This window comes from Salmo salar, chromosome 01 (genome assembly GCF_965601325.2).
Source record: "Salmo salar chromosome 01, fSalSal1, whole genome shotgun sequence".
Taxonomy (NCBI): domain Eukaryota; kingdom Metazoa; phylum Chordata; class Actinopteri; order Salmoniformes; family Salmonidae; genus Salmo; species Salmo salar.
Window position 1 is genome coordinate 94,782,265 of NC_138291.1, and position 23,045 is coordinate 94,805,309.

Below are 23,045 nucleotides of genomic sequence, written 5' to 3' on the forward strand. Positions count from 1 at the left end.
GCCCCTAGACGTTTTCACTTCATAATAACAGCATTTACAGTTGATTGGAGCAGCTCTAGCAGGGCATACATTTGACGAACTGACTTGTTGGAAAGAATGCCTTTTATGACTGTGCCATGTTGAAAGTCACTGAGATCTTCAGTTAGGCAATTCTACTGCCATTGCTTGTATATGGAGATTACATGGCTGTGTGCTGAATTTTATACACCTGTCAGCAAGGGGTGTTGCTGAAATAGTCAAATCCACTAATTTAAAGGGGTGTCCACATACTTATGAATAAATAGTGTATATCAGAAATAAATGACAAGTCCTTGTGTCAGCATTGATAGTGTCAAGTTTAACTGACAGTAAGTGCATTCATGGGAAGATAGCTGGGTGGGACAACCACATATCAGAGTCATAGTAAGTATATTTTTATTTAATAAAGAGATTAGCAGCAAAGTCAGTGTTAGTAGGAAAAGACAAGATCAATAAACATTCCAAAACTTGAAAAACAAAATTGATGAACATCAATAAAATATATATTTTTTGGAATGTTTACTTAAGAGTATAATACATTGGCGGATCCCTCCTGATGACCTGGATGGAATTATTGATCTTTCCTTAACCTTTAGGTAGTCCCACCCAGTTGCCCACTCCAAAATGGTGAAAGTCTCCAATGGCGCTGCCCATGCTAAATCAAGCTCTTGGCCATTAGAGTCCTCTATCATTCTCTATGGCCGAGCCAAGCCCTCCTGAGCGATACTGCTCTCATTCCTCAGTGTAGGAAGAACCAGGCCAGAGCACTATAGCTCAGATGGGCTTGCCTGGAATCACTCTAGAAAGGACAATGTGAAAAGCAGAGCCAGAACAGTACAGTTCAGGTCAGTACAATAGTGTAGAAACAATAGTGTATATGAATTAACCCAATCCTTATGTGGTGCTCATTCCTATGGGATCCAGGACTTTTCCTTGGCTGTGTGCAATGCTCTTGACCAGGAAAGCCTCTGGGCCTTAGTTAGTGTATACAGTATTGTGTCATGGCCAAAGTGAAGCTCACCACTCTTAGTGTATACAGTGCTGTGTGATCGCTTTAGGTGTATCCCACCACCCTTAGTTATACTATGTGAAAGCTTTAGGTGTATCCCACCAGGTGTGGGGTGCTGGGGAAGCTCTTCCTCATGCCCATGCACTTCTCCTGATCCAGGAACAGGGAGTTAGCCTTGATGGACAGGTCATGCTCCAGGGCAGCCTTGGTCTTGACCAACATCTGCAGGGTGTTTTCTGCCTCCATCAGCCTCTCACGCAGCTTGAGGATGGTGTCCTCTATCTCCTTCACTTCTCCCACCAGTCTGGAGATTGGGATGGAAACAGGGACGGGGAACAGGGACAGAGACAAGGACAGACAAGACAGTCAGATTGAAGAAGTGGTAAATAGAGGAGAAGGGAGGGTAAGTGTAAAACTTACTGGCTATAAAACCCAGGGTAAGTGTAAAACATACTGGCTATAAAATACCTAGACATGCCCGAGCCCTACCTGTGGTGTGGGTTGTCCCTGCAGAGCTCCACGTTAGGCCAACGTGCTCTCTCATCCAGCCTGGTCTGGGCCACCATCAGGGGGCACTCCTTGTCCCTCAGGGTCTGGAAGATCTCCTGGAGGGTCTGCAAAGAGAAACAGGAGAAAGGGATGTTGAGATGATCCAGGGAGTAAGGAAACAGAGGAATTTGTGTTGTTTAGGAGGAGAGCAGTTCTAGCAGTTGATATGGTTGTATTTTTATTTATTTAAGCTTTATTTAACTAGGCAAGCCAGTTAAAAACAAATTCTAATTTGCAATGATGGCCTAGTCTGGCCAAACCCGGACGACGCTGGGCCAATTTTGCGCCTCCCTATGGGACTCCCAATCATGGCGGGTTGTGATAGAGCTTGGATTCGAAACAGGGTGTCTGTAGTGACGCCTCTAGCACTGAGACTCAGTGCCTTAGACCGGTGCGCCACTCGGGAGCCCCCAGTGTAATCTGGTTATAATCTGGTTGCAATTTGGTTGTAATCTGGTTGTAATCAGGTTATAATCTGGTTGTAATCTGGTTGTAATCTGGTTGTATGCTCTGGATGTCTTTGCAACCAGTTTTTCTCGCTGGGTAAGGGTTTGAGGTAAAGAGTTCTAGGAAACTCAAATAAACTTGTTGATTTGTTGATTTACACCACACGATCAGGTGATGTGACATTTCTAGTCACCATGGATAAAAGCAAAATCAACCCCAACTAACTTTAAATCAAATCAGAAGAACACTGTACTGTATACAATACCCTCCTCCTTCTCATCCCACCATCACATTATCATGTAATCTCATTCCCATGAATCACTCCACCACTCCTCAGAACCATCCCTGTCTGACTGACTGGCTGGCTGACTGGCTTTATTATAGACTGAGTGCCTCACATCATAGCTGATGTCAATGAATAAGACCAGAGAACTGCTGAGGTGGATAGAGCCCAGCAACCTCCAATTAGCCATTTAACAACAATGGGCTCCAGTGTCCAATACTCCACTACCCAGGGTATGTTTCAGTGGAAAGTGCTGAACACAGGCAATGCAGAGATATCTATTTTTGGTGTCCATCTTTTGACAAGACTATTAGCTTAGCAGTAAACAGAGTTTGGTAAGTTACTTTGCATGCCTGGCTTCCATAACAAGATGACAGTGCATATAAGGCCTAGACCAGTGGAGAGGGTGATCATTCCACAACACTTACATGGTCTTCGTCTGCATGTCTCTGCCCATTAAACACTGATTGTTAGCCTCAAGTAAAAGGGCATGAAATGAGTTTACCTTTTCTCCTCATTCATTAAACAGCAAAAGCAATTTGATAATAATAAACATTTGTTCTCTATTGTCATAAAAGATGTCACAAAAATGTAATAAACTCTTCAATAGTTTGAGACAAATCATAGACAGCAGCCAAAACTCAGCAATAATCAACTATGGTATGCAGGCAGTTTAGGATGCCTTCCTTACTACCCCCTGGACCTGATGTTGAAGAACAATGATGTATAACAAGAAACAACCAAACTGCATCTCAATGAGTTGAATGGAACTGAATAGAAAAGGAACTAAAACATGAGAGATGAACCTGATGGTCATTGGTCTAGGGAACCATTAGTCACCTTAGCCAGGTGTGTCTGCAGTCTGTTCTTGGCGTTGGTGGTCTCTGACATACAGTTGGTGAAGGCCACGTTGACCGTGTTGAACTGGTTCCACATCTCGTTGGACGTGGCGTTCAGCAGGATCTCGATCTCGTCACGCAGCTTGTGGGACACCGATAACTGGCACTGGGAGTGAAGGATGTTGTCGTCTGTGAACTTTGACCACGAGTCGGGCAGGGAGAGGCTGGTCAAGAAGGAGAAGAATTACAATAAGGCCACAGTGGTGAGGACTGGAAGGTCCTATGCCAGGAGACACACAGGCGTAGTGGTTACATTTGGGATTGGGCGCTTTATATTCTGAGAACATTTAACACACCTCTGTCGATAGATAGATATCCTATTCCATCCACAAAGCTGTAAAACATTAATATCTAAACTTGTGAATGGGTAGGGCCTCTGACTCTAGAAGGCTTCAGTCTCTCAACCCCTCTGCCCAAAACTAGTGTGTGGGTACTACTCACAAAGGGTCAAGTCTCTCGACCCCTCTGCCCTAAACTAGTGGTTGGGTACTACTCACGAAGGGTCCAGTCTCTCGATCCCTCTGTAGTAGCTGATCCCATCTGACGCATTCCTGAGATGGTGACACTTCTTATCTATCCTCTGAGCTGTCACCTTTCGCTGATGTCTCTCTCCAGCTCATGCTGAACTGCTCAGTTTGACCTGAGAGAAGTATAGATGTAGGCTCTTAATTTCACCTAAATTGTCATAGTAAAATAATCCTGCAGCAAAAGGATTTGAATGTTTAGGGTTCTAGTCAAGCAGATCTGCTTTAGCCGACATCCGCATATCAGTTGTTTTGACGGTGTCGGAGATGTAACTGTATTAGACCAGTCAAATCCACAAGTGGCTCCTGTCATTATACCTAAAGTGGACATTGCCACTCATTAACACGAGCGGGGCGGCTGTGGCTTCATGACAATGATCAAGAGCAGCTGCTCACAGATTTGACGCTCCAACACAGTTCCACCTCTAGCACCACTAAAACATCTGCTATGCGGCTGTCTGCTTTCTCTGGTTAAACTTGATCTGACTGAATCTAGGCATTAGTCCCTCATTTTGCTTGATCGGTGGTTAGGCTATTACCTGCACTATTCACTGTTTTTGTAATTGTTTCAGTAACTTACTGTATTAAAGGGATCACTTTGGGATTTTGGCAAAGTTTTCATACATCCACAGAATCAGATGAACTCGTGGATACCATGTTTCTGTGTCCAGTATGAATAAAGTTAGAGGTAGCTTTGTGAGCCAATGCTAACTAGCATTAGCACAATGAATAGAAGTCTATGGGTATCTGCTAGCATGCTGTGTGTGTTAGGAATTGTTGTTTCTCACTCATTAACATACAGTTGAAGTCGGAAGTTTACATACACTTAGGTTGGAGTCATTAAAACTAGTTTTTCAACCACTCCACACATTTCTTGTTAACAAACTGTAGTTTTTGCAAGTTGGTTAGGACATCTACTTTGTGCATGACAAGTAATTTTTCCAACAATTGTTCACAGACAGATTAGTTCACTTATAATTCACTGGATCACAATTCCAGTGGGTCAGAAGTTTATATACACTAAGTTGACTGCCTTTAAACAGCTTGGAAAATTCCAGAACATGATGTCATGGCTTTAGCAGCTTCAAGTAGGCTAATTGACATCATTTGAGTCAGTTGGAGGTGTACCTGTGGATGTATTCCAAGGCCTACCTTCAAACTCAGTGCCTCTTTGCTTGACATCATGAGAAAATCAAAAGAAAGCAGCCAAGACCTAGGGAAATTTTTTTGTAGACCTCCACAAATCTGGTTCGTCCTTGGGAGCAAGGTACCATGTTCATCTGTACAAACAATAGTACGCAAGTATAAACACCGTGGGACCACGCAGCCGTCATACCGCTCAGGAAGGAGACGCGTTCTGTCTCTTAGAGATGAACGTACTTTGGTGCGAAAAGTGCGAATCAATCCCAGAACAACAGCAAAGGACCTTGTGAAGATGCTGGAGGAAACAGGTACAAAGGTATCTATGTCCACAGTAAAGCGAGTCCTATGTCGACATAACCTGAAAGGCCACTCAGCAAGGAAGAAACCACTGCTCCAAAACCGCCATAAAAAAGACAGACTACGGTTTGCAACTGCAGATGAGAACAAAGATCATACTTTTTGGAGAAATGTCCTCTGGTCTGATGAAACAAAAATGGCCATAATGGCCATAAAGACCATTGTTATGTTTGGAGGAAAAGGGGGATGCTTGCAAGCCAAAGAACACCCTCCCAAACATGAAGCATGGGGGTGGCAGCATCATGTTGTGGGGGTGCTCTGCTGCAGGAGGGACTGGTGCACTTCACAATTTAGATGGGATCATAAGGAAGGACAATTATTTGGTTGTATTGAAGCATCATCTCAAGACATCAGTCAGGAAGTTAACGTTTGGTTGCAAATGGGTCTTCCAAATGGACAATGACCCCAAGCAAACTTCCAAAGGTGTGGCAAAATGGCTTAAGGATCAAGGTCAAGGTATTGGAGTGGCCATCACAAAGCCCTGACCTCAATCCTATAGAAAATGTGTGGGCAGAACTGAAAAAGCGTGTGCGAGCAAGGAGGCCTACAAACCTGACTCAGTTACACCAGCTCTGTCAGGCGGAATGTGATCAAAATTCAAGGGAAGCTTGTGGAAGGCGACCCGCAACATTTGACCCAAGTTAAACAATTTAAAGGCAATGCTACAAATACCAATTAAGTGTATGTGAACTTCTGACCCCCTGGGAATGTGATGAAATAAATGAAAGCTGAAATAAATCATTCTCTCTACTATTATTCTGACATCACTTTTTATAGCTACTGTTTACTGGGCCATATACAGCGTTCCTCACTGAGTTCCCTGAATTCCTATCGGACGTTGTAGTCATGGCAGATAATGTTCTAATTTTTGGTGACTTTAATATTCACATGGAAAAGTCCACAGAACTACTCCAAAAGGCTTTCGAAGTCATCATCGACTCAATGGGTTTTGTCCAACATGTCTCCGGACCTACTCACTGCCACAGTCATACTCTGGACCTAGTTCTGTCCTGTGGAATAAATGTTGTGGATCTTAATGTTTTTCCTCATAATCCTGGACTATCAGACCACCATTTTATTACGTTTGCAATCGCAACAAATAATCTGTGCAGACGCCAACCAAGGAACATCAAAAGTCATGCTATAAATTCCCGGACAACCCAAAGATTCCTAGATGCCCTTCCAAACTCCCTCCGCCAACCCAAAGACGTCAGAGTACAAAAATCAGTTAACAACGTAACTGAGGAACTCAATTTAAGCTTGGACAATACCCTAGATGCAGTCGCCCCCTAAAAACCAAAAACATTTGTCATAAGAAACTAGCTCCCTGATATACAGAAAATATCTGAGCTCTGAAGCAAGCTTCCAGAAAATTGCATCGGAAATGGCGCCACACCAAACTGGAAGTCTTCCGACTAGCTTGGAAATACAGTACCGTGCAGTATCGAAGAGCCCTCACTGCTGCTCGATCATCCAATTTTTCCAACTTAATTTAGGAAAATAAAAACAATCCAAAATGGATTTTTGATACTGTCGCAAAGCTAACTAAAAATCAGCATTCACCAAGAGAGGATGGCTTTCACTTCAGCAGTGATAAATTCATGAACTTCTTTGAGGAGTAGATCATGATCATTACAAAGCAAATTACTGACTCCTCTTTTTATCTGCGTATTCCTCCAAAGCTCAGTTGTCCTGAGTCTGCACAACTGCCAGGACCTAGGATCAAGGGAGACACTCAAGTGTTTTAGTACTATATCTCTTGACACAATGATGAAAATAATCATGGCCTCTAAAACTTCAAGCTGCATACTAGACCCTATTCCAACTAAACTACTGAAAGAGCTGCTTCCTGTGCTTGGCCCTCCTATGTAGAACATAATAAACAGCTCTCTATCCACCGGATGTGTACCAAACTCACTAAAAGTGGCAGAATAAAGCCTCTCTTGAAAAAGCCAAACCTTGACACATAAAATTTTAAAAACTATCGGCCTATATCGAATCTCCCATTCCTCTCAAAAATGTTAGGAAAAGCTGTTGCACAGGAACTCACTGCCTTCCTGAAGACAAACAATGTATACGAAAAGCTCGATCACCATATTCTTTTGGAGAGATTTGAAACCCAAATTGGTCACCATGGACAAGTTCTGGCCTGGTTTAGATCTTATCTGTCGGAAAGATATCAGTTTGTCTCTGTGTATGGTTTGTCCTCTGACAAATCAACTGTAAATGTCGGTGTTCCTCAAGGTTCTGTTTTAGGACCACTATTGTTTTCACTATATATTTTACCTCTTGGTGATGTCATTCGGAAACATAATGTTAACTTTCACTGCTATGCAGATGGCACACAGCTGTACATTTCGATGAAACATGGTGAAGCCCCAAAATTGCCCTCGCTGGAAGCTTGTGTTTCAGAGGACAAAACAGAGATGCTTGTTCTAGGACGCAAGAAACAAAGAGATCTTCTGTTGAATCTGACAGTTCATCTTGATGGTTGTACAGTCGTCTCAAATAAAACTGTGAAGGACCTCGGCGTTACTCTGCACCCTGATCTCTCTTTTGATGAACATATCAAGACTGTTTCAAGAACATATTTTTTTACCATCTACATAACGCTGCAAAAATAAGAACACTAAAAAATAAAACACTAAATAAACTTCAGTTAGTGCTAAACACGGCTGCTAGAATCTTGACTAGAACCAAAAAATGTGTTCATATTACTCCAGTGTTAGCCTCTCTACACTGGCTTCCTGTTAAGGCAAGGGCTGATTTCAAGGTTTTACTGCTAACCTACAAAGCATTACATGGGCTTGCTCCTACCTATCTTTCTGATTTGGTCCTGCCGTACATACCTACACGTATGTTACGGTCACAAGACGCAGGCCTCCTAAATGTCCCTAGAATTTCTAAGCAAACTGTAATGGTTGTTGCAAGGAGAGGACCAAGGTGCAGCGTGGTACGTGTTCATCTTGCTTAGTAGTCCTGAACACTGAATCAAAAACAAAGTGGAACAAAGCTGAACAGCTCTGTCAGGTGAAAAACACAAGACAGAAAACAACTACCCACAAAAACCCTGTGGGAAAAGGCTACCTAAGTATGGTTCCCAATCAGCTCCGGACAGGCGGGCGACTCTGGCAGCTCCGGACAGGAGGTCGACTCTGGCAGCTCCGGACAGGCGGGCGACTCTGGAAGCTCCGGACAGGCGGGCGACGCTGGCAGCTCCGGACAGGCGGGCGACTCTGGTAGCTCCAGACAGGCGGGCGACTCTGGCACAGGACGCACCAGGCTAGAGAGACATGCAGGAGGCCTGGCTCTGGGAGCAGGCACAGGATTCACCAGGCTGGGGAGACATGCAGGAGGCCTGGCTCTGGGAGCAGGCACAGGACTCACCAGGCTGGGGAGACATGCAGGAGGCCTGGCTCTGGGAGCAGGCACAGGACTCACCAGGCTGGGGAGACATGCAGGAGGCCTGGCTCTGGGAGCAGGTACAGGACACACTGGGTCTTGGAGACGCACTGGAGGTCTGGAGCGCACCGCCTGCACAACCCGTTCTGGCTGAATTGTCACTGTAGCCCGGCACGGGCGGAGCGCAGGCACATGACGAACTGACCCCTCCCAGCACCCCGGAGTCACATTACGCAGAGCCGGCGCAGGATACCCTGGGCCGAAACTGCGCACTGGGGACCAGATGCACTGAGCTGGCTCAATCCGCCCTGGCTGGATGCCCACTCTAGCAGGACACTTGCGGGGGGCTGGTATCGACCGCACTGGACTGTACGTGCAGATGGGCGAGACCGTGCGCACTTCCGCATAGCACGGTGCTCTCCACGTCAACCGCCCCCCACGGTAAGCACGGGGAGTTGGCTCAGGTCTATTGCCTGACTCTGCCAATCTCCCCCTGTGCCCCCCCAATTTTTTTGGGGGGGGCTGCCTCTCAGGCTTCCTTGCCAGCCGTGTTCCAGCATAACGTTCGCTCCCTTTTCCTGCTGCCTCCGCTCTCCTGGCTGCCTCCACCTGTTCCCATGGGAGATGATCCCTTCCAGCCAGGATCTCCTCCCATGTGTAGGATCCCTTGCCATTCAGGATATCCTCCCATGTCCAGGAGTCCTTCTTACCACGCTGCTTGCTCCGTTTGTGGTGGGTAGTTCTGTAACAGTTGTTGCAAGGAGAGGACCAAGGTGCAGCGTCGTACGTGTTCATCATGTTTATTAGTTCTGAACACTGAATCAAAAACAAAGTGGAACAAAGCGCAACAGCTCTGTCAGGTGAAAAACACAAGACAGAAAACAACTACCCACAAAAACCCTGCGGGAAAAGGCTACCTAAGTATGGCTCCCAATCAGAGACAACAATAGACAGCTGTCCCTGATTGAGAGCCATACCAGGCCAAAACAAAGAAATACACAAAACATAGAAAACGGAACATAGAATGCCCACCCTAGTAACACCCTGGCAAACTGCATCTTCTTCACCACACTGTCTGTGTGGGTGGACCATTTCAGTTTGTCCATGATATGTACGCCGAGGAACTTAAATCTTTCCACCCTCTCCACTACTGTCCCGTCGATGTGGGTAGGGAGCTGCTCCCTCTGCTGTTTCCTGAAGTCCACAATCAACTCATTTTTTTTGTTGACGTTGAGTGTGAGGTTATTTTCCTGACACCACACTCCGAGGGCCCTCACCTCCTCCCTGTAGACCATCTCGTCGTTGTTGGTAATCAAGCCTACCACTGTAGTGTCGTCTGCAAACTTGATGATTGAGTTGGAGGAGTGCATGGCCACGCAGTCATAGGGTGAATAGGGAGTACAGGAGAGGGCTGAGAACACACCCTTGTGGGGCCACAGTGTTGAGGATCAGCGGGGTGGAGATGTTGTTACCTACCCTCACCACCTGGGGGCGGCCCGTCAGGAAGTCCAGGACCCAGTTGCACAGGGCGGGGTCGAGACCCAGGGTCACGAATTTAATGTCGAATTTCGAGGGTACTATGGTGTTAAATGCTGAGCTGAAGTCGATGGAACAGCATTCTTACATAGGTATTCCTCTTGTCCAGATGGGCTAGGGGAGTGTTCTGTGTGATTGCAATTGCGTCGTCTGTGGACTTATTGGGGCAGTAAGCAAATTGGAGTGGGTCTAGGGTGTCAGGTAGGGTGGAGGTGATATGGTCCTTGACTAGTCTCTCAAAGCACTTCATGATGACGGAAGTGAGTGGTACGGGGCGGTAGTCATTTAGCTCAGTTACCTTAGCTTTCTTGGGAACAGGAACAATGGTGGCCCTCTTGAAGCATGTGGGAACAGCAGACTGGGATAAGGATTGATTGAATATGTCCGTAAACACACCTGCCAGCTGGTCTGAGGATGCGGCTAGGGATGTCGTCTGGGCCTGGAGCTTTGCGAGGGTTAACACGTTTAAATGTTTTACTCACATTGGCTGCAGTGAAGGAGAGCCTGCAGGTTTTGGGAGCGGGCCGTGTCAGTGGCACTGTATTGTCCTCAAAGCGAGCAAAGAAGTTGTTCAGTTTGTCTGGGAGAAAGACATCGTGGTCCGCGACGGGGCTGGTTTTTCTTTTGTAGTCTGTGATTGACTGTAGACCCTGCCACATACCTCTCGTGTCTGAGCCGTTGAATTGCGACTCTACTTTGTCTCTATACTGACGCTTAGCTTGTTTGATTGCCTTGCGGAGGGAATAGCTACACTGTTTGTATTTGGTCATGTTTCCGGTCACCCTGCCCTGATTAAAAGCAATGGTTCTCGCTTTCAGTTTTGTGCGAATGCTGCCATCAATCCATGGTTTCTGGTTGTTGAATGTTTTAATATACACTGTGGGTAAAACATCACCGATGCACTTGCTAATAAACTCGCACCCCGAATAAGCGTATTCATCAATGTTGTTGTTCGACGCTTTGCGGAATATATCCCAGTCCACGTGATCGAAGCAATCTTGAAGCATGGAATCCGATTGGTCGGACCAGTGTTGAACAGACCAGAGCACAGGCGCTTCCTGTTTTAGTTTCTGTCTATAGGCTGGGAGCAACGAAATGGAATCGTGGTCAGCTTTTCCGAAAGGAGGGCGGGGGAGGGCCTTATATGCGTCGCAGAAGTTAGAATAACAATGATCCAAGGTTTTGCCAGCCCGGGTTGCGCAATCAATATGCTGATAGAATTTAGGGAGCCTTGTTTTCAGATTAGCCTTGTTAAAATCCCCAGCTACAGTAAATGCAGCCTCAGGATATGTTGTTTCCAGTTTACATAGAGTCAAATTAAGTTCTTTCAGGGCCGTCGATGTGTCTGCTTGGGGGGGAATATTCACGACTGTGATTATGATCGAAGAGAATTCTCTTGGTAGATAATGCGGTCGGCATTTGATTGTGAGGAATTCTAAGTCAGGTGAACAAAAGGACTTGAGTTCCTGTATGTTGTTATGATCACACCATGTCTCATTAATCATAAGGCATACACCCCCCCTTCTTCTTACCAGAGAGATGCTTGTTTCTGTTGGCGCGATGAGTGAAGTAACCAGCTGGCTGTACCGAATCCGATAACGTGTCTCGAGTGAGGCATGTTTCCGTGAAACAAAGAACGTTACAGTCTCTTATGTCTCTCTGGAAGGCAACCTTTGCTCGGATTTCGTCTACCTTGTTATCAAGAGACTGGACACTGGTGAGTAGTATGCTCGGGAGCGGTGGGCGATGTGCCCGTCTACGGAGCCTGACCAGAAGACCACTCCGTCTGCCCCTTCTGCGGCGCCGTTGTTTTGGGTCACCGGCTGGGATCCGATCCATTGTCCTGGGTTGTGGGCCAAACAGAGGATCCGCTTCGGGAAAGTCGTATTCCTGGTCGTAATGTTGGTGAGTTGACGTTGCTCTTATATCCAATAGTTCCTCCCGACTGTATGTAATAAAACCTAAGATTTCCTGTGGTAACAATGTAAGAAATAACACATAAAAAAACAAAATACTGCAGTTTCCTAGGAACGCGAAGCGATTCGGCCATCTCTGTCGGCGCCGGAAGTCTAGATATATCATAAGATATCTTGTTGTAATTACAATAATTCTTTAGACCAATGTATCCTTAATAACTACAACAACATTCCCAGTAACAGTTACAGAAACGTTTTACTTGTTATGACTTTGATATGTTTTTTTTATTAACCTTGGTTGAATGCACTGACTAAGTTGCTAAGAACAAGAGTGCGCACTAAGTGACCAAAATGTAAATGTAAAAACAAATAACAGTGCATGGGTATTTCCAGGAATATACTGTCAATTACATAACAGTAGCTTTTTGGGTACCTTAAAATGGATTACCGTAAAATGCATTTCAGTAACTTTCTGGCCAATTTCTGCTGGTAAGTTACTGTAAACTGTACTGGAAATGTTTTACAGTATGGCCAAAAGTAGGCTACATGAAAAGTGCAGTACTGTTAATATAACCATGAAAAAAAAGTGTTACAAAAATAGTAATTCAGACAGAGTGTTAAATTAACACTGAAATTGTGGTGTCTGAGGACCCATTTTGACACCGGAACAGTGATAAATTAACACACTGCTTAGTGTAAAGCCTTATTCAAATATTTCCCAGAGTGCTTTGCCTTTTGAGTAAATTGTAGAGTTACCACCCATGACTGTATTTGCTAGAGACATGGTTGTTGGATTCGTCCATGTTATGTCCTATGGACTTCACCAAGTGAGATCTGAAGTGAATATGTTATCATAAAAATAACATCTTTAAAACAATACACTTTTAGCCGTTTTTGTAATATTATCAGTAACTTACTTTATTAATTAAATGTATGATTCTGCATAAACTGAATACAGTAGATTACTGTAGAATGTACAGTAAAATACCATACATTTGTTTTACTGCACAATAAAGCCAGTTTTCATTGGCACTTTGAAGTCAACCCAGGTTGGGCTGGACTTGGTGAGCTAGCTCAAACTGCTTTTCCACTGCCTCCAGAAATTATAAATTATGTCATGTTGCTAGGTAGCCAATATGTGACTGCAGCTGGCTTCACTAATGTTGCTAGCTATGCTATAACTAATGTTACCCCATACTCCAGCCAATGCCAGCCAGAATCAGAGCCATTTATTTAGCTTGCTGATGTTAGCTAGCTAGCTAAACGGTTAGCACCATTGATAGCAGAACAGGCCGGCTTGCTAGCTTAATTCCTACCTTGATTGCCATGGCATTGGCTATTAGCTAGCTAGCTAACCAAGCAAACCAGACGGCAGGTTTGATATGATGTAGCTAGCTAGCTGGCTAGCTTTCAATAGAACCTGGCCAGTTAAAATTCCTGCTAGCTCCCATTTGCTAGCTAGCTAGCTTACTTGTTGCAACTCTGATTTGCTAGCTAACGTTAGGTAGCTGAACGTTCTCATAAATGTTTGTATAGCTTGTCCATGTCCTAGCTAACAGCAACAACCCAGACGAGCTAGCTAAATGTGTCGGCATCCAGCAGTGATCAGCTGGTGGTTGCATAGTAATGGCATCACCAGCCCGAATTCTAATCGAGCCAGCTCGAATTTGGCCCTAATTTTAAATGCCAGAGAAAACTGGGCTTGAGACTTTTCTGTAATTTCAACAGTAAAACACTGTAGAATGCACAGTAAAATGCCGTAAATGTGTTGAACAGTATCAATTATTGTGGATTGTTGTGGGCAGGTGAAAGAGTCTCTGACATATTAACATATTTCAACGCATGCCTTGTAAGAGGCTATATTTGTTGCACCGCTTAGTGAGTGTGCTGTATCAATTTAAGTGATACGTAGAGTAGTGGTTCCCGGACAATTAAAGGTATATAGGGAAAAGATCAGTGGCAGCAAGTCTCAACCCTGAGCGGCTAGCCATGCCCTTTTGATCAGTTTTGCCATATAGTCACTGTCAGTTTAGAAGCCTTTGTACAGAAGATATAAAACACCAAATATCAGTTGGTATGCTGTAACATATAATTAAATACTCAACCATTAAAGGATTGAGACTGCAAGTCACGACAGGTATAATGTTTTATTATGTTATAAGCATGTATGAGCCCTTGTAGTGTATTAACATATTATCTATATTCTATACCTTACTGTTTCCATGAGTAGGACTGTGGGTTAGAATGGTGCCTAGCTTTCAAACAGTGAAGGTCTATTTTACAGTAGTTCTGTGTCATACTCTAGGAGTGTAGACTCACGCTAGTTGAGCGATGGCTCTGTCCAGATGTCTCCTCTTCTTCTCCTGGCACGACTTAATGGTTTCCACTTCCTGGTTACATAATGAGCGAAACAGGAAACAGATCAATTAAGTAAATTCTGATCATTCGTCATATTCATGCTATGATTGTAGTGATGTGTTTTAACCTCATGACATCTTTCCCCACGCCGTCGTGAACCAGATCGACAGACATCCTCTTCTCTCTGTGATACAGGCATTCCTGGGACACCTGTTGATGGTCACACACTGTTAATGCTGTATTTCAAGTTTTATTAGTTGTACATACGTGATACACATTTAATACATCGTCCAACGAAGTGCTTCCTTGCAGGTTCCCTCTCGACAATGCAACAATAAAAAATAATACAAGATAAGAATAAGAACCAAGAAAAATGGCAGTAAAATAGAGTAATCAATTTTAACATTAGTACAATACAGGAAGGCGTGTATTATACTAATCTTATATCCAAGATGGCGTAGCAGTCGGACGTGTTTTTTTTGTCTAGTCCCGCCCTGTCCCGTGTATTTATCGTTTTCTTCGTATATATTCCATATGTATTTTAATCTAATTTTCCATCTACGAACTGAATTTACTCTCCTGCAACCCGACTCACCCAATGTGGTACGGATCTACTATTTTTATACTTTAGAACCGGAACCCCCATCAAAAGCTAGCCAGCTAACTAGCTACTAGCTAGTAGTCAGTTAGTCACTGCTAGCGGTCCTCACCGTTAACTCGGACGTCAGCCAGCCTCAGCCCGGTCAATTCCTGGTAGTCTGCACAGCGTGATATATACCCAGAGCATATCGGACTGCTTTTTCTCTACCACATCTCCGGATTCCTACCGCAAGCTCTGAACCTTTACACCGGATCATCGCAGCTAGCTAGCTGCTATCCGAGTAGCTACTCCTGGCTAACGTCTCTGTCCCGAAGCAAGCACCAGTTAGCCTGGAGTTAGCCTCGAGCTAGGCCCATCTCCCGGCTAGCCGAAGAGGTCCATCAACCAATTATTGGGCTACAAAACCTATTTTGCCAATTGGCCTGAACCCTTTTACTGATGACACGGAACCCCGCCGATCCATCACTACTGGTCTGCCGACGTAACCGTCCGAGGTGGTTTCAACAGGCTCTTCCGTTGCGACGTCACCGGAGGCCCATCTACTAGCCCCTGCACGCTAGCTGTCTGAATCGCCGTGTCTCCATCTCGCCTTTCGTAATAACGACTACTGAATTGGCTCCCTGACTCATCTATTGCTACTTTCTGGACCCTATGATCACTCGGCTACACATGCCTCTCCCTAATGTCAATATGCCTTGTCTATTGCTGTTTTGGTTATTGATTATTGTCTTATTTCACTGTAGAGCCCCTAGCCCTGCCCAATATGCCTTAGATAGCCCTTTTGTTCCACCCTCCATACATGCGGTGACCTCACCTGGCTTAACTGGTGCCTATAGAGACAAAACCTCTCTCATCATCACTCAATGCCTAGGTTTACCTCCACTGTACTCACATCCTACCATACCCTTGTCTGTACATTATGCCTTGAATCTATTCTTCCGCGCCCAGAAATCTGCCTCTTTTACTCTCTGTTCCGAATGCACTAGACGACCAGTTCTTATAGCCTTTAGCCGTAACCTTACCCTACTCCTCCTCTGATCCTCTGGTGATGTAGAGGCTAACCCAGGTCCTGCAGCTCCCAGCACCACTCCCATTCCCCAGGAGCTCTCATTTGTTGTCTTCTGTAACTGTAAAATCCTTGGTTTCATGCATGTTAACATTAGAAGCCTTCTCCCTAAATGTGTTTTATTCACTGCTTTTGCACACTCCGCCAACCCCGATGTCCTTGCCTTGTCTGAATCCTGGCTTAGGAAGGCCACCAAAAATCCTCACATTTCCATCCCTAATTATAACATTTTCAGACGAGATAAAACTGCCAAAGGGGGCAAAGTTGCAATCTACTGCAGAGATAGCCTGCAGAGTTCTGTCATACTATCCATGTCTGTGCCCAAACAATTCGAGCTTCTTTTAAAAATCCACCTTTCCAGAAACAAGTCTCTCAACATTGTTGCTTGTTATAGACCCCCTTCAGCCCCCAGCTGTGCCCTGGACACCATATGTGAATTGATTGCCCGCCATCTATCTTCAGAGTTCATACTGCTAGGTGACCTAAACTGGGACATGCTTAACACCCCGGCCATCCTACAATCTAAGCTAGATGCCCTCAATCTCACACAAATGACCAAGGAATCTACCAGATATAACATTACATCTATAACCATGGGCACCCTCATAGATATCATCCTGACCAACTTGCCCTCTAAATACACCTCTGCTGTCTTCATCCAGTGTCACAGTAGGATCCACAGTACCAGCCAAAAGTTTGGACACAGCTACTCATTCCAGGATTTGTCTTTATTTGACTATTTTCGACATTGTAGAATATTAGTGAAGACATCAACACTATGAAATGACACATGGAATCATGTAGTAACCAAAAAGTGTTAGTCAAATCAAAATATATTTTATAGTAGCCACCCTTTGCTTTGATGGCAGCTTTGCACGCTCTTGACATTCTCTCAACCAGCTTCATGAGGTAGTCACCTGGAATGCATTTCAATTAACAGGTGTTCCTTGTCGCTTTACTTTCATCAATCTGATGACTGTTATTTATTTATTCAACTAACTATGTTTAATTGTTACCCAATTAAATTAATCATGTAACATTGAACTAATTAGGATTTGGGGCACCACTGAAGAGGTTGTTTAAAGAGTCACCATCTCCCGAATTAAACTCTATAAGGTATATATCTATTTAATTGATAAACAGTCATCTTATTTGCTATCAGCATACCACCCTTCATCCCACTGCTGGCTTTCTTCTGAAGCTAAGCAGGGTTGGTCCTGGTCAGTTCCTTGAATGAGAGACCAGATGCTGCTGGAAGTGGTGTTGGAGGGTCAGTAGGAGGCACCCTTTCCTCTGGTCTAAAAATGTTTTCCCAATGCCCCAGGGCAGTGATTGGGGACATTGCAGGGTGTAGGGTGCTGTCATTCGGATGGGACATTAAACAGGTGTCCCGACTCTCTGTGGTCACTAAAATATCTTATAGAACTCATCATAAGAGTAGGGGGGTTAACCCTGGTGTCCTGGCTAAATTCCCAATCTGGCCTTCATACCATCATGGCCACCTAATCATTCCCAGCTTACAATTGGCTCATTCATCTCCTCTCCCCTGTAACTATTGCCCAGGTTGTTACTGTAAATGAGAATGTGTTCTCTGTCAACTTACCTGGTTAAATAAAAAAATATTAATCATTACCTCTTATCATCATCATTCTGACCAGTCGTAACCTTCTTGGATCTGCAAAAACCACAGCCTTGTTCAAAATTCAATACTTCACAAATTGGTTTAATAATTTATTTACTAGCTAACTCAATAATAACACAGAATAAACATGCACCCTTTACATGAGACACATGTCGCTAGTGGACTGACAAAATATGACGGCTTGTTACAACATAGATGGAGAGGGGGAGAGAGAGGAAAAGGCACATTTATTGTCGAGACATTTCAGAAATATTTTCACGGTAACGTTAATCACAATCACATGGAATAAGAAATCATGAATGTATTTACTTGTGGGTGCCCTTGTCCGTCGTGTAGTCCTGAACAGAGCTACAGAGTTCACTCTTTCATTCGCTCCTGGAGCTGCTTATTTGAAGATAATCCAGCCGTGCTGATGGTTCCAGTGGGGTGATGAGAGTAGGGTACGGTGATCACATTATGATCTATATCAGTGTCACATTAGGATCTATATCAGTGTCACAGTAGGATCTATGTCAGTGTCACAGTAGGATCTATTTCAGTGTCACAGTAGGATCTATTTCAGTGTCACATTAGGATCCATTTCAGTATCACATTAGGATCCATTTCAGTGTCACAGTAGGGTCTATGTCAGTGTCACAGTATGGTCTATGTCAGTGTCACAGTATGGTCTATATCAGTGTCACAGTAGGATCTATATCAGTGTCATAGTAGGATTTATTTCAGTGTCACAAGGAGGAATATGTAGGGCCGCGGTTGTGAATGATTTAGGTCCTTCCATTGTAGACACAATCATGTAGTTGCGTTACTGTAGCCTACCGGTGTGATGTAACAACCTCTGCCTTAACCAGGCTCAGTCTTTGACTGTTTTCATCCTAGGTGTGTGGCTTTGGCTAGGACTCACAATTACTATTTGTATTCTGGAGAACTATTCTCATCCAACAGTCAGCCCAATACAACTCTCCTCCTCTCCCTACTATAGAAAGTACCTCATGCTGGACTGTTGTCTTAGCGATTGGACTCCTCATTGTTTTGTCTTCCATGGCGTGAGCCTCTCACTGTTACTGTAATGTGATTGGCTCCTCTGGGGTTCTGTGTTTTCACTACAATAACACTGCATTACCGCATTGCTTTTCCACCAGCCTGACTCAGCCCTGAATAACTGCCAACATGATGACTAGCTGCCTTCTGTGCTCCACACCTGGGTTCAATCTCTATTCAAAATCTTTTAAATACATCGAGCATTTGCTTTAGCCTGCCTAGAGTGTCAGCTGGGCAGGGTTCGCAATTTTTTGGACTTCTCAATTGGTTATATTGCAACAGGCAAGATCAATTAAGTCCAGATAAAATATTTGTAACTTATTTTAAATAGTATTATTACCCAGCTCTGCTGCTCTCAATCAGAAAGATAAAAGCTATTCCCACTGAGTCACACTCCCCCAGTAATGTTGAACTATTGAGGCTTTTAAAGCCAGTGATTATGGCAGTGTATTTCCTCTACAGCATATTCCCAACCATTGTTTTGACTGGCACAGCATTTATCGCAATTCATTGCAGTGGAAAACTTGAACTGTAGAGCAAGTAAGAAAGTTTGTTTGTTATAAAAGATACAGGGTATCACATGTCTGTTGTGACTGGAATGACAAGGTAAATCATGCTGCTGTACCTGTATTTTGAAAGTGAAACTCAGAATTTGCATCAGGCAAACTAGGCATTTTGCATTATACATTTGCATTAGACAAACTAACATCATAGACATTTTAATTTTTTCATTTTTTTCATTTCACCTTTATTTAACCAGGTAGCCTAGTTGAGAACAAGTTCTCATTTACAACTGCGACCTGGCCAAGATAAAGCAAAGCAGTTAGACACAGACAACAACACAGAGTTACACAAGGAATAAACAAACATACAGTCAATAATACAGTAGAAAAAAGTCTATATACAGTGTGTGCAAATGAGGTAGGATAAGGGAGGTAAGGCAATTAATAGGCCATGGTGGCGAAGTAATTACAATATAGCAATTAAACACTGGAATGGTAGATGTGCAGAAGATGAATGTTCAAGTAGAGATACTGGGGTGCAAAGGAGAAAGACAAATAAATAAATACAGTATGGGTTGAGGTAGTTGGATGGGCTATTTACAGATGGGCTATGTACAGGTGCAGTGATCTGTGAGCTGCTCTGACAGCTGGTGCTTAAAGCTAGTGAGGGAGATATGAGGCTCCAGCTTCAGTGATTTTTGCTGTTCATTCCAGTCATTGGCAGCAGAGAACTGGAAGGAAAGGCGGCCAAATGAGGAATTGGCTTTGGGGGTGACCAGTGAGATATACCTGCTGGAGCGCGTGCTATGGGTGGGTGCTGCTATGGTGACAAGTGAGCTGAGATTAAGCGGGGCTTTACCTAGCAGAGAGTTGTAGTTGACCTGGAGCCAGTGGGTTTGGCGGCGAGTATGAAGCAAGGGCCAGCCAATGAGAGCGTATAGGTCGCAGTGGTGGGTACTATATGGGGATTTGGTGACAAAACGGACGGCACTGTAATAGACTGTATCCAATTCGTTGAGGAGAGTGTTGGAGGCTATTTTGTAAATGACATCGCCAAAGTCGAGGATCGGTAGGATGGTCAATTTTATGAGGGTATGTTTGGCAGCATGAGTGAAGGATACTTTGTTGCGAAATAGGAAGCCGATTCTAGATTTAATTTTGGATTGGAGATGCCTTATTTGAGTCTGGAAGGCGAGTTTACAGTCTAACCAGACACCTAGGTATTTGTAGTTGTCCACATATTCTAATGGGTCAGCGTGCTAGGATCAAGATAGTGTGCTACTCTGTGTCTTCTAGTCTTTCCTGACCTGCTCTTGGCTCACCTATAGCCCTCCTTTAAGGAAGGCTGTCCAGCGGGTTGCAGGTTAATACTATCTATTGTAGTTTAACTACAGTGGTTCTTAGGGGGCGGGGTCTCAAGGTCAACACATTCTGTTTACACAGTGTAACTACTATAGTCTGGTTAAACCAGGACTGAGCGCTACCCGGCCTCACCATAATGGTAAGCGCAGCGTTCAATCTGGTTCAACCAGACTAGGGTTACTATTGTCCCAAACAGGGAGGTTTAGATTTAGAACTGAATGAATGCCATTATATTGCTTCACTCCCGGCACATCTTGGCCTCCCCTCAGCAGCATCAATTAACAAGGAGCTAGGTTTAAAAAGGCCACCGCTGCTGCATGCTTCAGCCTCCCGTCCTGACGACCTGACCTCACTGTCTATAAATATGAAACATGAAATACATGAAAAGGATTCAGCCAATCAGCCCCCTATGAAATACCTCACGAGAATAGAGTTCTGTTCTGAACGTCCTCTGGAAAAGCACTGCCTCACCGCCGCTCTGTGCACTCCTAATAGGCCTCAACCTAGAACGTGAGTGGAACGTTATAGGGGCCTATGTATATTTAGAAATATATATATATATATATATATATATATATATATATATTATATATATATATATATATAAATACTCCAGCCCTGTGCACCACACCACGAGGGTCTGTTGTAAACTACTACAAACTAGGAATGTCTGAGGTGTGCAAACAGACTCCCAATCACTTAGAGCAGGGGTGTTAAACTCATTCCACAGAGGGCCGAGCGTCTGCGGTTTTGTTTTTTTCCTTTTAATTAAGACCCAGACAACCACGTTAGGGAAGTTCCTTACTAATTAGTGACCTTAATTCATCAATCAAGTACAAGTGTGGAGCAAAAACCCACAGACACTCGGCTCTCCTTGAATTGAGTTTTACATGTTACTAGAGCATTCATTTTAAAGGGGTTAACTTGTTTTAGAGTGGGAACAGAAGAGGTCATATAGAACAGAAGAGGTCATATAGAACAGATATAGAACAGAGGAGGTCATGTAGAACAGATGAGGTCATGTTGAACAGATGAGATCATGTAGAACAGATGAGGTCATGTAGAACAGATGAGGTAATGTAGTACAGATATAGAACAGATTAGGTCACATAGAACAGATGTAGAACAGATGAGGTCATATAGAACAGATGGGGTCATATACAACAGATATCGAACAGATGAGGTCATATAGAACAGATGAGGTCATATAGAACAGATGAGGTCATATAGTACAGATATAGTATATATATATATTTATATATAGATATATATAAACCCCTACAACTCATCCAGAACGCCGCAGCCCGTCTGGTGTTCAACCTTCCCAAGTTCTCTCACGTCACCCCGCTCCTCCGCTCTCTCCACTGGCTTCCAGTTGAAGCTCGCATCCGCTACAAGACCATGGTGATTGCCTACGGAGCTGTGAAGGGAACGGCACCTCCATACCTTCAGGCTCTGATCAGGCCCTACACCCAAACAAGGGCACTGCGTTCATCCACCACTGGCCTGCTGGCCCCCCTACCTCTGAGGAAGCACAGTTCCCGCTCAGCCCAGTCAAAACTGTTCGCTGCTCTGGCACCCCAATGGTGGAACAAGCTCCCTCACGACGCCAGGACAGCGGAGTCAATCACCACCTTCCGGAGACACCTGAAACCCCACCTCTTTAAGGAATACCTAGGATAGGATAAAGTAATCCTTCTAACCCCCCCCCCCCCCCCCCCCTAAAAGATTTAGATGCACTATTGTAAAGTGGTTGTTCCACTGGATATCATAAGGTGAATGCACCATTTTGTAAGTCGCTCTGGATAAGAGCGTCTGCTAAATGACTTAAATGTAAATGTAAATATAGAACAGATGAGGTCATATAGAACAGATGAGGTCATGTAGAACAGATGAGGTCATATGGAACAGATGAGGTCATATAGAACAGATGAGGTCATATAGAACAGATGATGTGGTGTCAGTGTGGTGTCAGGAAAATAACCTCACACTCAATGTCAACAAAACAAAACAAAACAAAGGAGATAATTGTGGACTTCAGGAAACAGCAGAGGGAGCAGTCCCCTATCTACATTGATGGGACAGTAGTGGAGAGGATGTAGAGTTTTAAGTTCCTCGGCATACACATCATGGACAAACTGAAATGGTCCACCCACACAGACAGCGTGATGAAGAAGGCGCAGCAGCGCCTCTTCAACCTCAGGAGGCTGAAGAAATTTTTACAGATGCACAATCGAGAGCATCCTGTCGGGCTGTATCACCGCCTGGTACGGCAGCTGCTCCGCCCATAACCGGAAGGCTCTCCAGAGGGTAGTGAGGTCTGCACAACGCATCACCGGGTGCAAACTACCTGCCCTCCAGGACACCTACACCACCCGATGTCACAGGAAGG

General features: G+C 44.3%; 1 pseudogene; it reads right to left on the reverse strand.

The window, feature by feature from the left end:
• Nucleotides 1–1,071: 1,071 nt before the first annotated feature.
• The window catches only part of LOC106610474 (tektin-3-like), a 33,071-nt pseudogene continuing 11,097 nt past the window's right edge, over nucleotides 1,072–23,045 (reverse strand).